At 36.3% G+C, this 17,208-nt stretch overlaps 1 protein-coding gene across 5 annotated transcripts in view; it reads right to left on the bottom strand.

The window, feature by feature from the left end:
* FBXO4 (F-box protein 4) overlaps positions 1–17,208 on the bottom strand; it is a 343,355-nt gene that overhangs the window by 299,169 nt on the left and 26,978 nt on the right. For all 5 annotated transcript variants that reach the window (XR_009539997.1, XR_009539998.1, XR_009539996.1 and 2 more), the window contains one exon: positions 5,207–5,336. The gene's annotated coding sequence lies outside the window, so the exon portion shown is untranslated. The remainder of the gene's footprint in view (positions 1–5,206; positions 5,337–17,208) is intronic.

Raw genomic sequence — 17,208 nt, 5'->3', positions numbered from 1 at the left:
AAAGACATTGGAATTGAAATACTCTTAAGACTGTCTCATAGCAGACCCTCCCAGGAGGTTCGAAATGTTCAACATTTGTTTCATTTCCCCAATTCTATTGTAAGTAAGATCTCATCTTGTTAGGCCATAGTCACCACTTGACTTCCACTGGGAGAGTCAGTAGCTGGTTATGAGTGAGAACCAAGGCAGCTATTTTTAGGTCTTCAAAACACGGACCTTCGGGCTAACCTATATCAATCCAATGATTCACAATCTTTTGGTAAGAAAACATGCAAACCTGCTCTCTAACCCTCCCAGATCCTTCCCCCAAATTAAGTCTGCTATAAGCCCCAACACTAGGGCAGCCAACTCCGGAGTAGCTGGCACAAACAGAATGGCCTGATGCATCTCCTTGTTTTGTCTTGTCTTTAGATTGATTTCAGACATAGTTAATACAAATAGGTATATGGGAGCCACTGGTGAGTATTTTTGAAGGTAGAAAGAAATTCTATGAAGGGGATATGATCATATTTAATGAACCTGAACTCTTTAGTAATACGAGAAGATAAACTTACAAGAGGATGAAATGTAGTTACAGACTCCTTGAATATTGGAATTTAAATTTGTAGGTCTGAGAATTTAAAGTTTTAGGCCCTAGAAATATAAATAGTAACCAAGAACCAAGGACATGTCTTAGCAACACCAGGGAACCTTATGGGCTCAGAAGTGTGTATTGGAGCCAGCTTGCACTGGCTCAGTGCAAAAATTGTCTCATTTCTTCCTAATTCCATATTCAGTGATGTCACAATAATAGCTAGAAATAGGCCATGGTTGGAGAGGTTAAGTCACAGAAATTATCAAACACTACAGATTAGGACTTTTTTCTTCCTGATAGGCAGCTGTTGAGCATTTGCTAGACATAAACAAAGGCGTATAGATTTCAGAATTTTTAATAATGTAATTAGTTGTAAGCATGATCACACACTCAAAGTCAGTGCTCTATAATGAAAAAACAAAATCTACACATGAACAAGAATATTATATAAGGCAGACTGATTAACTGAAGATATACATCATAAACCCTAGGGCAACTATTAAAAAATTTTTTAAGAAGTATTAATAATAAGTTAATAGTGAAGATAAAATGGAATCATAAGAAAAATGTTCAGTTAACCAAAAAGAAAGCAGAAAAAGAGGATGAAAGAAATGAAGAACAGATGGAACAATAGAAAGCAAGATTGTAGAATTTAATTCAACCACATCAACATTGACAAAATGCGAATGATCTAAATGTGCCAATTAAAAACAGAGATTGCCAGACTGGAGTTTTAAAAAGTATATGCTATTTATAAGAAATCTCCTTAATATAAAAGCATAGATAGGTTTAGAAGTAAAATGATGAAAAAAGATATACCATGCAAACACCAACAAAAGAAAGCTTGGGTGGCTTTAATAATATCACACAAAGTTACTTCAGAACAAGGAATATTATCAATGTTTAAAAGAAAAATTAGATAAGAATAAATGGGTCAATTCTCCAAGAAGACCTAAGAATTCTAAATGTGTACATCCCTAATAACAAAACCTCAAAATACACAAAACAAAAACTGCTAGTGCTAAAAAGAGAAATAGATAAATCCACAATTACAGTTTAACACTTCAACATTCCTCTCTCAGTAATTGCTAGACAAAAGACAGGAAATCAGTAAAGATACAGGAGACATAAGCAACATTATCAATGAATATATCACTATAATATCATATTATTTACATTTATGGAACACTCCATACAACAGCTGAGAAAGCATTTCTTTCAAGGGCATGTGGAACATTCAACAAGATAGACAGTATTCTTGGCCATAAAACAAACTTTGCCCAATTTTAAAGAATAGAAATTATTAAAAGTATGTCTTTAGATCATAATAGAATTAAACTAGAAATAAATTTTTTAAAATATATCTGGAAAATTCCCAAATATTTGGAAGCTAAAGCTGCAATGAATATTCTCATATATTCATCATTGCAACTGAGTTCTATTATTTTCTTAAATACATAATCTTAAAAATATGATGACCCCTTATGATGCAAATGAATTACTATTGTCATATGCAGAGTTTTTTTGTTATTTTATAGGACTATTTTATACCACTTCTCAAAATGACTCTTGGCAGAATTACAAACCTCAATCTGAAACTGAAATTCAAGAACTTTTCCAACACTATCCCCCATATACCTATGTCCACATGACAACCTCCTAGTCATCCTTTTAGACATAGCTCAAACATCCCCGAGAAGCCTTCTTTGACAGTTGTCTATGCATGCCCACTCCTCATCATCCCCCCAAATTACACTTTCCTTCTTGCATGTTCCCATAACTCTCTTCACATACCCCTGGTGACATATCTGGTGTCCTCTGCCTGGTTACCTCTACTTGTCCTTCAAACTTCAGCGGCAGGCTCCATAAAAGCATTCCATGTCCTTCTCCCCTACTTACCTTCACTGGGTTAGACAATTCTCTTACATAAGCCAAAAACACTCAATGATTAGTGTAGGGTTTCTCAAGAGCAGCACTACTGACATTTTTGACCTAATAACTCTGTTGTGCAGGGCTGTCCTGTGCATTGTAGGTTGATTAGTAGTATCCTTGGCCTCTACCTACCAGGTGCCAGTAGCACACACACCCGAGAAGTGACAATCAAAGATGTCTTCAGACATTGCCAAGTGTCCTCTGCGGGGCAAAATACTCCCTTATTTGAGAACCACTGATTAAGTGCTACTAATCATACTGATTGTGATCAGTCTGTTTATCTGTTTATTAGTCTATCTTAGACTATTGGCAATTCAAAGGAAGAAACTGTATATTTTATTTCTGAAGCCCAATTTCTAGTACAGAACCTGGAACCTAATAAATACTTATATTTTGCTGAAGAAAATAAATGAAATTCTATTGCTTTGGAAATTATTTTGTTTATAGATCCATATAGCACTTTTTTTCTTCTTTTCCCTTCTGGATTGGGATCTCCTTGAGGGCAAAAAACCTTATTTATTCACTTTTATGAATAAAAAGTGAATAATGCACTAAAATTGTCTGATAATTGTCTTATGATTATATCAATCAACAAAAGCCTAATCCAGGCTTTCAAGAGTCAGTGGGAGAAAGAAGAGGTGCATTTTTTAAAACGTATATATGTAAAATGAAGTAAATGGGAGCATAAAACTGTTCATAATTATAGACAGCTATCTGCAAACTCTTCATAAGTTATTTTAATCAATTTATTTCTGCTTTAATAAACTAAATATAACAGGGATGAAAATGACGGAACCAAAACTATAAATTGCTAGAAGGATAGAGAAAGACATGTTCTACCTATTTTAAAATCATTAAAATGCACATAATCAAGAGGGAAGACACTAGATGACTTATGAGCCTATAGAGTGGTCTTTTTAATAATAATCAAGGTAATCATTATTTCCAAGAAGATTATCTAGCATGTAAGATGCTAGTCATGCACAGAATTATTATTAGACAGAAAATACTTATCTTTTATGTCTTAATTTTTACCAGGAAATACACTCCATTAAAATTAAATCGGTTAAAAAATACTGAGTAACTTTTTATTATCTAGCTTGTGTTTTTCAAAAATTATTATTACATGTGTAGTGATGGATGGTAACTGGATTTATTGGGGTGATTATTTCATAATGTATAAAAATATTGAATCACTATACTGTACACCTGAAACTAATATAACATTGTATGTTAAGTATAACTTAGTTAAAAATTATTATTAGAAAAGCAGCACATGTGCATTGTAGAAAATTAGAAAAGCATAATTAAATCAGTCCTCACCACCAGAGACCATCATTACTAATTAACGCCTATATTTTCAGGTCTTTACACACACACACACACACACACACACATACACACCTTTGTAGTTACATATCAATATAAAATCGTATTGTACACTCTTCCTCAACCTACTTTTTTCAGTAAGTAATCTCTTTCTCTTTCAGTACCTTTTATCTCTTCTAATACTTATACTATATTCAAAATTCCCCATTTGATCCAAAAATATCACACACAGATGGTTTGTCCATTCAAATATCAAACATAGGATCAAACTTTCATCTGGTTTTTATGTTCCTTAAGTTTCTTGTAATAGATTATAATCTCTTTTTCACAATCATGACTTTTTAAAGAACCAGGTCAGTTACCTACTGTAGAATATCCCTGGATTTTTCTGGTTTCTTTGCTATGCTACCATTTAACTTGTCAGTCTCTAACGTGCATTTCTTATAAATTGTACATTATATTAGAGGCTTAATAAACCCAATTTAAATATTTTTGCCTAGAATAATTCATAGGTCTTGGTGTGTACTTCATGTGGCTTTATATCTGGCACACAATATCTGATTAACAAACATTAATGACACTATGATTGATTGATTCCAATACTAAGTTATTTTGTTTTCCCCTCCACTGTACAGATAAAATTTTCCCCTTGTGATTAAAAAATAATGTGTGAGGTTTTAACAATTAACCAATGGCCAGTTTTCCATAAACCATTTACTTAATGATCTTGACACCGATTAATAATCCTTCCCTCAATCTATTAATGTAATTTCTGTGAAATTATTGTTCTCTAATTCTACAGTCCCTTCTATGTCTTATAATGCATTTTTCTGTAAAACAGCATGCTTCCTCAAAAATTGGGATATTTGGTTACCCTGTTGGTGAGGATGTAAGCAACAGAAGTACCATAGACACCTGGTGGGAATATTCACACTTCACTTTTGGAAAACAATTTGGCATTATCTAGCCAAGTTGAAGATACACACAATCTTTTACCCAGCATTGCCATTTTAGGTACAGCATTTCCCACTTTAGGTATTCTTCACTTAAGATCAGAAATTTATCTTTGTAAATTAGACATTTTAAAAATAAATGCTAATTGAGAGTCTATTTCTTAATATTTTAAATAAGGAAAATTATAGTGTTTTTATATCAACCTGAAACATCCACCAATTTCCTAAAACATAACTAATTCAGAGTAAAATGCATATAAAGTATTCATTAAATGACTAATATAGTTACTTCAAATAGTTTCTTTGTATGCAGAACATGCTGTATTAGTCTAGGTTCTCCAGAGAAGTAAAACTTGGATATGTAATATCCAATTGATGTAATATATCATACATGATTTATTATAAGGAATTGGCTCACGTGATTATGGAGACTGAGAAGTTCCAAGATCTTCAGTTGAACCCAGAAATCTGGTGAAGACGCAGTAAAGCCAATGGTGTAGTTCCTGTCCAAGTCCAAGTGTGAAGGCAGGAGAAGACCAATGTTCCAGCTAGAAGATAGGCAGAGAGAGCAAATTCTCCTTTATTCAGCCTTTTGTTCTATTCAGGCCTTCAATGAAATGGATGAGGCTCACCCACATTGGAAAGGGCCACCTGTTTAACTTAGTCTCTGCCTATTCAAATGTTAATCTCATCCAGAAACTCCCTCACAGATACATCCAGAATAATGTTTAACCAAATATCTGGGCAACGCCTCCAGTCAAGTTGACACATAAAATTAACCATCACATATGTGCTTCAGTGATTCTAGCTACACCTTTCAAAACATTAATACTTAACAATTCTACCTGGAATATAACCCAGACTTGCCCTCCCACACACACATTGTTTTGTTTAAAATGTAGTATTGAGTTTGCGAGACATAAATACAATTTTTTCATATAAATCAGCTAACAAGTATATTGCAAGGACACTTACATTCTAAAATTTGGATATCAAAGTCCAAGAGGTGTTTCATGAGGGAAATGTTAAAGTATGCCAGTACTACCCTAAAAATATGTAAACATATGCACTAGCATACATGTGTAAGAATATTTGTAGCAGTGTTATTTATGGTAACCAAAAACTGCAAACACCTGAATGTCCACTTACAATAGTATTAATGAGTTGTGAAATACGCATACAATGGAAGAGTATATCACTAGGAAAATGGTATGCAAAATGCTATAGTATGGATGACCTTGCAAACACAATATTGAACAAAAGAAGAAAGATAAAAATAATTCCAACAGTATGGAGTCTACTCATATTAAGTTCAAAGCAGGCTAAACCAGGCCATTGTTTAGAGATGCACATATAGGTTGTAAAAGCATAAAGGTAAAGAAAGGTATGATTATCACAAAGCCAGAAATAGTGGATACTTCCAGAGTGGAGGGATAGAATTATAATTAGGAAGGAAGCCACAAACAAGGTGGGTGTTCTTGGATGTTGCAAAATTTCTATTTTTTGACTTGGGTTATACCAGAGTTTGTTTTATAAGTATTCATTAGACAGTACAGATATATTTTATAAATTCTTCTGTAAGTACATATATTTCATAATAAGAAAAGAATAAGAGATGAATGGAAAAAGTTAGATTAGGCATTATATAGGAGGTACAATTGCAAGATGCTGCTGGCAGGCACCAACCTCTGCTTGCTGTATCTGACCAAGTGTCAACACATGTATAATTGAACTGCAGAAGATAAAAGTAAGGACAACTAAAATAAGCCAGACACAGAAGCATTTGCAAAGGAGCTTGCACTTAGAAAATGCTCAAAAACAACACATTTGTTGGACTGGAATTTGATGAATGGAAAAAGAAAACTTCCGTATATGTAAAAGGCTTAAAGAAACAGTCTAGGGTCTTCCCTGGTGGCTCACTGGTTGACAATCCGCCTGCCAATGCAGAGGACGTGGGTTCGAGCCCTGGTCCGGGAAGATCCCACATGCCACGGAGCAACTAAGCCCATGTGCCACAACTACTGAGCCTGTGCCCTAGAGCCTGAGAACCACAACTACTGAGCCTGCGTGCTGCAACTACTGAAGAGCGCGCGCCTAGAACCCATGCTCCACAACAAGAGAAGCCACCGCAACTAAAGCCCGCACACTGCAACGAAGAGTAGCCCCTGCTCACCGCAACTAGAGAAAGCCTGCACACGGCAACAAAGACCCAATGCAGCCAAAAAAAAAAAAAAACCAACAGTCTACAAGATTTAAAAATAAAACAAGAACTAAACATCTTCATGGGGACATAATAGGCATTCATAAAATCATAAAATGTAAGAATACAGTGAACATGGCTTTGTGCAATAAATCCTGCAATTTTCAAGACATGAGGATGCCAATGAAATTCAAAAGAAATCATTTTCAATAATTAAAAGAAATTGTTTCTTACACAGAAAGCAGTAAATATACAGTAAGTCATAATTATTATATGTGCTTAAACTTTGGTATTGACAGAAAAAAATACCAAATAAGCACCTAGCCAGAATATTCAGCCTCAGAAGAAAGTGTTCAATCATTTTATGACTGTTTAAAATTCAGTTAAAATAAATGTTTCTCAATGCTTTGACCAGGCTCTGGTACATGAGGCAAAAGTTCAGAAGCATTCTCCTTTGACTTCCGATTTTCCATAGAGTGCTGCCCTCTTCAGGGAGAGCTGTGTCACATCTGATTCCACTTTTCCGTGGTAATTTTTGTAAAAATTTCCACTTTCGTTTTCATGAATGGAATGTCTATCTTCCTCCTGAAACACTTCATTTGAAATTACAGTCAGTTGTAAACAAGGTAAAGATGGCTATGATATGTTTTCAGTTAAACTAAGTAAAAAATCTATTTTTGTATTTACAAAGAAAATCATAAAATGGAGAAAATATGTATTATCAATTGTATTGCATTATTCAGTATAAGGAGAAATAAAATCTGAAATATTTTAAAGTAATTTAAAAACAGGTATTCAAGGCTAGATATATGAGCAATGAAAATGGATTTTTTTTTTATATTGGGGTATAATTGATTAACAATGCTGTGTTAGTTTCAGGTGTACAGCAGAGTGATTCAGTTATACATATACATGCATCTATTCTTTTCCCATTTAGGTTATTATAGAGTATAGAGTAAATTTCACTGTGCTATAGATTAGGTCCTTGTTGGTTATCTATTTTAATTTTTTTTTTTTTTTTTTGCGGTACGTGGGCCTCTCACTGGTGTGGCCTCTCCCGTTGCGGAGCACAGGCTCTGGACACGCAGGCTCAGCAGCCATGGCTCACGGGCCCAGCCGCTCCGCGGCATGTGGGATCTTCCCGGACCGGGGCAAGAACCCACGTCCCCTGCATCTGCAGGCGGACCCTCAACCACTGCGCCACCAGGGAAGCCCGGTTATCTATTTTAAATATAGCAGTGTGTATATATCAATCCCAAACTCCCAATCTATCCCTCCTTCCCACCCTTCGCCCTGGTAACCATAAATTCAATCTCTAAGTCTGTGTGTCTGTTTCTGTTTTGTAAATAAGTTCATTTGTATCATTTTTTTTAGATTCTGCATATACGTGATATCATATATTTGTCTTTGTCTGACTTACTTCACTTACTATGATAATCTCCAGGTACATCCATGTTGCTGCAAATGGCATTATTTCATTCTTCTTAATGGCTGAGTAATATTCCATTGTATATATGTACCACATCTTCTTTATCCATTCATCTGTTGATGGACATTTAGGTTGCTTCCATGTCTTGGCTATTGTAAACAGTGCTGCAATGAACACTGGGGGTGCATGTATCCTTTTGAACCACGTTTTTCTCTGGATATATATATGCCCAGGAGTGGGATTGCTGGATCATATGATAGTTCTATTTTTAGTTTCTTAAGGAACCTCCATACTGTTCTCCATAGTGGCTATACCAGTTTACATTCCCACCAACAGTGGGAAAACACCCTTTTCTCCATACCCTCTCCAGCATTTATTGTTTGTAGACTTTTTGATAATGGCCATTCTGACTGGTGTGAGGTGATATCTCATGAGCAATGAAAATGGATTTTAAGATTACATCTTCTTAAATATTTAGCTTAGGGACTTCCCTGGTGGTCCAGTGGGTAAGACTCCACACTCCCAGTGCAGGGGGCCCGGGTTCAATCCCTGGTCGGGGAACTAGATCCCACATGCATGCCAAAACTAAGAGTCCACATGCCGCAACTAAGAAGTCTGCATGCTGCAGCCAAGACATCAACATACCGCAAGTAAGATCCCACGTGCTGCAACTAAGACCTGGAGCAACCAAAATAAATAATTAAATAAACAAATACTTAAAAAAAATATTTGGCTTAAATTGCTATTCTATAATTAAACAGCCATCATAAGAAAGAGGTTTCTTATTTCAATGATGCTGCCATCACTCAAAACCAGTTTTGAACTGTTTACATAAAATTGCCTTCAAAATTGTTTAAAAGAGGGCTTTCCTGGTGGCTCAGTGGTTGAGAGTCCGCCTGCCGATGCAGGGGACGCGGGTTCGTGCCCTGGTCCGGGAATATCCCACATGCCGCGGAGCGGCTGGGCCCGTGAGCCATGGCCGCTGAGCCTGTGCATCCGGAGCCTGTGCTCCGCAACAGGAGAGGCCACAACAGTGAGAGGCCCGCATACCGCAAAAAAAAAAAAAAAAAAAAAATTGTTTAAAAGAAACAAGAAAATCAGACTAATTATTTTATAAATTTCTTTTGGCTAATAACATTACCAAATTTCATCATCAGCATTACTTAGAAACTCAATTTTGAATGTCATTCTTACTTTAGAGCAGATACGATTTTTGGAACTAAAGATTTTCCACCACCAAAGGTATTTGAAAGAATATGATGAATGATTCTAAGAAATTCTGAAAAAGGAATTCCAAGATATATATATATTGAAAGGGAAAACAATCATTTATATGTAAACCATCGGGTGTCAGCTTCTGCCTAGAATGTAGAAAGTTGCAAAAGAATGTCGTTCCTACCCTAGCAATAATAACAATCCAGATAACCCAAAAAATCATCATTTATTAAAAAGTCATCAGAGAGCTAAGGATGGAGAAAAAATATGTAATGAATTAAAATTCAGAAAGTTACATACCTCTCTTGGGAGCAAAGCAACCCAAGAGTTTCTTTCATCCTTGGTGAAGCAGTAGAAAAGGAGAAAGCTGTCAGAGCAAGAAGAAAGGTAAGAAGAAAACTGGGATAACTCAAGAATTAAACTTCTGAAATTTTAACAAATTTCTGTAGACTAAGTGTGAGCTGGCATGATGGTTTAAAATCCTTAGAACACAGAGTACAGCCGCCTACAACACTTCATAGCCTTCACAGAGTAGTCATGAGAAATACTGGGGCGAGAGTAGGAATGCTTAAAAAAACTTTCAAGCACTCAGGCTTTACATTGATACAAGGCAGCAGGCACCTATCTTTGGTGAAGAGGGGCAAGAATACTGAGAGAGGCAAGCTCTATCAAGGTACAGTGTGCAGGACTTCATGAACTCTGAGGGCAGGAAAGGACTGAGTGAGACAAGCTCTTTAAGTTCTCCAGGCTGTACACTGAGTAAGAGCAATGATAATTTATGACTGAGAGAGGGACAGGGAAGCTGAAAGAGATTCTTTCCTGAGGTGTAAGCATAGGGGCTTTCTTGAAGTCTGAAGGCAGCATAGGAAAAACTGAACTGAACTCTTTAGGTACATGAGGTCTTCAATGGGTACAGAGCAATAACTGATTTTGGCTGGCACAGAGGCAAGAGAGCTGAGAGATATCTCTCTGAGATGTAAACAAGCAGGGCCTGGGGAAGGCTGTGGGAAAGCAGCAGAATGGAAACAGATCCTCCAGGTACTCAGGTCCGACATCTGGCTAAAAAGAAAATTCTGATCCCTTGCACAAACTATTTGAAGTCTGTGGTGAAATAAATCTAACTAAAATAAAGAACTAAGCCTAGATCCAACTCAGTCATGGACTAGATTAACTCATCTCCTCACATTACTGGACTGACAAAAGGAATGTGTAATGGGTGTAAATATTATTTGCTTCAGTTTCTATTGTTCTATTATCAATATCCAACTATCAATCAAAAACATGTGACATGAAAAAAGGGGAAAAAAAATGTGACTCATTCTTAAGAGAGAAAACAGCCATTAAAATCTGATCCAGGGCTTCCCTGGTGGCGCAGTGGTTGAGAGTCCACCTGCCGATGCAGGGGACACACGTTCGTGCCCCAGTCCAGAAGATCCCACATGCCATGGAGTGGCTAGGCCCGTGAGCCATGGCCACTGAGCACGAGCGTCCAGAGCCTGTGCTCCGCAACAGGAGAGGCCACAACAGTGAGAGGCCTGCATACCACAAAAAAAAAAAAATCTGATCCAAACATGGTCCAAGTGTTAGAACCATCAGAGGGAATTTAAAATAACAATGATAAATATATTAAGCAATCTCATGGAAAAGGTGGATAGCATGTATAAAGAGATGGGGAATTTGTTCCTGATACAAATGAAAACTATAAAAAGGAGCCAGATGGTAATCCTAAAAATGAAAAATAAAATATAAGATGAAGAATTATTTTGATGGGCTCATTAGCATTCTGAACACATCAAATAAAAGAATCAGTGAATTTGAGTACAACAGAAATTATCTAAATTAAAACACAAAGAGAAAAATTTAAAGAGAAGGGGGATCAAAACATCCAATCACTGTGAAACAAAATCAAATAGGCTATCATTTGTGTAGCTGGAGACCCAAAACAAGAAAAAAGAATAGAGCAGAAGAAATACTGGAAGAGATGACTGACAATTTTCCAAAACTGAGGAAAGACCAACCCACAGACCTAAGAAGTTCAGCAAAACCCAAGAACAGTAAATACAAAGAAAATTACACCTAGGCATATTATGGTTGTATGGCTGAAATCTAAAGCATAAAGATAAAATCTTAAAATGAGAGAAGATATATTACATACAATGAACAATGATGAGAATAATGGTTGACTTATCAGAAAAAACAGTAAAGGAGATAAGCAATTAAACGACATCTTTAAAGTACTTAAAGAAAAACTGTTAATCTATAATTTTATATCCAGTAAAAATATCCTTTTAACATGAAGTCAAAATAAAGCCATTTGGAAGCAGGCAACACCTGAAAGGATTCATCTCATCTCTGGCAGACCTGCCCTGTAAGAAATATTAAATACTCACTAATGCTCTGTGGGTTTTTTTTCAGTCATTTTAATGTGCTTCGCTTGTATGGTTTCAATTACTATGTCTTCAAGTTCAATAATCATTTCTTCTCCAATGTCTACTCCATCATTAATCCCACCCGGTATGTTTTTCATTTCACACATTGCAGTTTTAATACATGGAAGGCCAATTTGAGTCTTTTTAACATTTTCTGTCTTTACTTAACCTGTGCAGTATTTACTCCAGCTTCTTAAACTTAGGGAATATAGTTATAATAACTGTTTACTGTTCTTGTTTACTATCTTCTGTGTCCCATCTGGATTGGTTTTGATTATTTTTCCCCTTCTTATGGATCATAGTATCTTTCTTCTTTGCATGCTGATAATTTTTTATTGGACATTACTAATTTTATCTTGTTGAATGCTGTATATTTTTGAATTCCTATAAATATTATTGAGCTTTATTCTGTGATATTGTTGTTATTTAGGAACAGTTTGAGCCATTCAGCTCTTCCTTATAAGCACTGTTAGGAGGAACCAGAGCAGCATTTAGTTGAGGAATGATTTTGCTGCTACTGAGGCAAAACACTTCTGAGTACTCTACCCAACATTCCACAAATGATGAGGTTTTCCATTTTGGCTGGTACCCTCTGTAAACACTGGGTATTATTCCCTCTAATCCTTTCTGCATTGAGCAGTTTCCTCACCCTCATGCAGTGATCAGTACTCAACTGAAGACTCATGAAGGAGGACTCTGTAGATCTCCAGAGATCTCTCTCCCTGTCTCTGAACAGCTCTTTCCTCTGTTACGCTCTTTACTCCGAGCTCTTGGTTCCTTGATCTCCCCAGACTTCCAGCTTCTTCTTTGTAACTTAGGGAGACCTCCATGCTTTGGGATCTCTCTCCCTTTGGCCTGGGAAATCTGCAGGCAATAAGCTGGGACAATTATAGGTCTCATCTCATCTGTTCATATAGCGAAGGGAATCACTACCCTTTACTGCCCAATGTCCAATGTCTTAAAAACTGTTCTTTCATGTATTTTATCCAGTTTTTTTGTTGTTTAGGCAGGAAAATAAATTATGTTCCTATGAATTTACTCTCCATCTTGATTAGAAAAGAAATCTTTGTATCATCCTTTTAAAAAATATTTTGAACCTATGTAGTCTGCACATATGACTGAAATGCTGATTTTTCCTTTCAGACTCACTCAAGAAGGAATACTCTAGGTCCTGTATGATATCAAATTTAGAATATAACATAAATCATAAGTATAGACTTTGAAGTGGGCAAAGCAATCCATAAGCAGGAACACACACACACACAAAAGAAAAGGCATACAAAAGGGCACTGACCCTATGATATTTACCCCTATTTACCGACTTGCTCCTCCTTTTTAAAATTCTTCTCTGACACTACTTACCTTTAGGACCAGATGGTCCTGTATTCCCTATGATTACTTTCTGCTCTGGAGAGGAAGTAACATAGGATGTCTGAAAACTCTTTTAGTTGCCAAAAAATTTCGCAAATTTGCGCACTCTGTTTTGTCTAGGTAATGTAGCCTTGCCCGTTTTCTCTAGAATTTCTCTAGAAGTGAAGAAACATAAACATATGCAACTCACATATGTGAGTTTATCAATTTTATACTAAGTTAGTTTCTGTGTTTTAGCTTTCATCCAGAAATGGAATTTAAGAATTTAAGTAATTGAGATTAATCTCTGATGTCTCTCTTTTGTATATCCCTCAGATTTCAGACAAACATATTTGTCACAATCAAAGATATGAAGTGATAAAAATAAAAAGTAATATCCTGTCTTCCGAAGTACACTGAAAAAAGGTAACTTTGGGACTTCCCTGGCAGTTCAGTGGTTAAGACTCTGCGCTTCCACTGCAGGGGGCACAGGTTTGACCCCTGGTTGGGGAACTAAGATCCCACATGCCGTGTGGCGTGGCCAAAAAAAAAAGGCAACATGAGTGGTTTATAAATGCTTCTATTATTTGCAGTATTGAGAACAGGCCAACAGCTGGTGTTCAAATAACTAAAGCCTCTTACTGAAAATTCAGAATAGAGGGATTGGCTAGATGTGGATGATGCATCATGATTATATGATTCAGTGCTTTGCTCGGGGATTGATGCTTTAAGGAGAGTGGTTATACAGCCCCAATTACTAAGCATCTTAATATGAAATTCATATATGAGAGAGAAAAGAGAGAGAGAGAGAGGTGGATAGAGCAGAAGGAAGGAGAAGAAGAGGGGAGAAGAAGGGAGAAGAAGAGGGGAGAAGGAAAGGAGAGTGAGGGAGAGAGGGATAGAAAGAGAACTTATGAACATGTGTAACACAGGATTTAGGTAGCATAGTACCTTTATCCTGCTTGAACCCTATCCTAGGTATATTAACCTACCTCATTTTTTTCCCCTTGCTTCTTGCCGTATATTTTCAATTGATTCAACTAACTGCATGATTAAATTATCTTGATTTGGTCTGTGAGCCCTTCTGTTCTATTATGTCTGGGAGAGCCTGCCTAGTAGAGTACTTGGAGACTACCATACATCAAGTTATTTCTTACCATGATGATTTACTTTGAAACAAATTTGATAAGATTCAAGTTTAATCCCACAATAAAGTCACTTTATTTCACTTGCCTCCCAATATTTCCAAAGAGAAAGAGAAGTAGACTTACAGAGGGCAAGTCTAAATAACGCAAATGCCTTGTGTTATGCAGAGGAACATCATCCTTCATGTGTCAAAGCTGAACAAAAGTTGAACACCTCTGAACTAGAAAACTAGCACTCCAAGTGCAAAGCTCCCATATCCTCTAGACTTAAATTGATATTTCTTTCTGTATCCAAATCTTCAGGTTTATTTCTTTGCTCTTTAATAAAGATACTAGATCACATCAGAAGTTGAGGTAGGGAAGTCACATAGGGAAAACGCATCATTTAGCTTCATTCAGTTCCATTTTCGGTTTCAACAACAGCCACTCCCAAAGCTGGTAAGAAAATCCTACATTCACTTTACCTTCTCAACTGCCACTGCCCCATCCAATTTCCCCACATTCTCCTATCATCTTCCTATTTGAACACTCTAAGTATACTGTGCTCTGTGTTGAAAATTTTTAGCGACCTAGGATGTGCTAGCATCATTACATAAAAAGCATAGCTGCCAGTGCTACATAAATTGAGAACAAGCAAAGCAGTGCTCTTTTACTTCATTAGCATTCAGTTTGCAGCACTAGACTCCTAATTAAGACATTCATAAGTATTCATATTCATTCAGGCTATTCTATTTTTTATTTGCTAATTTGGTTAGAAACATTTAGACACATTAACTGTTCTTCCAGTCAAAATAAATACTTGCTGTGTTTGTGGATAAGCCAACTGATGACTGTCCTTTCTTGAAAGCAAAATATAAAACATGTTTTTTTCCCATTTTCAATTTTCCTTTATTGCTTTATGTAAATCATTACATTTGGATGAAGGAAAGTAATTCTTCTAAGAGTGAACTTTTAAATTGCTATTGTTAGCTTCTTCCAATAGTAATAATGTCCTCAAGTTATGCTGGTAAATACAGTATAGGAAACAATGAACCTGAGAAGTTAGTTTCTTTGATAAAGAGAGTGATCAGATGCAGGGAGAGGTGACTTGAAGTTTTACCACCTGAGTAGTGGTTGAAGGATCAATGGATGATTATTCCACAGAAAAGGTTTTATGGGCTGTGAAACAGTTTGTGTTTGAACATAAGAGAGAAATTTGATTTATTCTATGTTGCCTCAGAAGACACAACTAGAATTGATATATGAAAATTATAAGGAGGAAATTGCAGCTCAAAAAAAGACCTGCTTAACGATTACATTTTAAACTGATCTGATTTTAGAATCCCACAGGATAATGGGGTCACTAAATTAGAATCTCCATACACCTTCTGAATATCATACAAATCAGAGAGAATAAATAAAACCACAATGACCCACGTTTACAGCATGACTAAAACAGAATAATACTTCAATTTACAAGTAACTAGGGAAATAAACATTCAGAAGCAAGCAGAGCCACCTCTGGAGCCCACTGCAGAGCAGCAAGTGGGCACTTGAGGTGTGGAATACAGATATAATTATCTTCCAAAAGACAGAGTCCCACCCTTAGAGCATAAATGCTGAGAATAAGTCTGACACCTGGATATTCAGAGTACTGGCTGTGTGGAATTGAGAGGGAGAGCCTTGAAATGTTTGCAATCAGAGGTGGGAGTTGTACCCCTTCTTGAAAAGAGTGGTAAAGACTTGAAAAGGGAATAGCGTTAAGGGGAAGGATTCATGTGGATCTGAGGGTGAAAGAGAAGAAGGAAATAAGCGGTAAAAATTTAAAGTTCTACATTAACATAAAATGGAAACATCAGAAGACTTCATGATCCTCTCTCCTTGCCACCCAAAGAATGTAGACATTCATGAAACAAGCTGCACTTCATCATGCCAACAAAAGAGGGCTCTCTTGAGCTAAGAAATCTAATTTGCCACCAAACTCGTCCTTTTCTACACACAACTGTTAATGCTGGCCTAGAAAAATGTAAGATATTCCTAAAATTAACCGAATATAGAAGACAACATCTATATTAAAAGTACTGTAATAGAAAACAAAAAAAATGAAAATCAAAACATTTCAGATGATGAAAATTATTCCCAAAAAACAACCACAAAGCACAGAAAAACTATAACAAAATATGCCAGACAAAATTAATTATCTTTAAACAAGCATTTGCAGGTGTGAAAAAAACTTCAAAGAATATATTTAAAAATTCAAAATAGAAATGAACATAAAGTTAGGAAGATATAAAATGAGAGTTAACAACACAGGGGAAAAAAATGAAGATAAAGAAAAAAATCATCCTTCCTTGCATGATAACCAAGGAATGAACAGCTTAGACTGAGAATATAATGAGGGACATAAGCAAAAATTAAAACAGATAAAATAGTGAAAATGAAATAAAGAGAGAGGTAAAAATGGTCAGTAAAAAAGTGACAGAGAAGGTAGGGGGAAGAAATCTAAGTAAAGAAATGGGCATTAACAAAGGTATTAGTACACAGGCTTCCCTGGTGGCATAGTGGTTGAGAGTCTGCCTGCCGAGGCAGGGGACACGGGTTCACGCCCCAGTCCAGAAAGATCCCGCATGCCGCGGAGCGGCTGGGCCTGTGAGCCATGGCCACTGAGCCTGC

Source organism: Lagenorhynchus albirostris, chromosome 3, assembly GCF_949774975.1.
Source record: "Lagenorhynchus albirostris chromosome 3, mLagAlb1.1, whole genome shotgun sequence".
Lineage (NCBI taxonomy): Eukaryota > Metazoa > Chordata > Mammalia > Artiodactyla > Delphinidae > Lagenorhynchus > Lagenorhynchus albirostris.
This window is presented reverse-complemented; position numbering and strand designations above follow the sequence as displayed.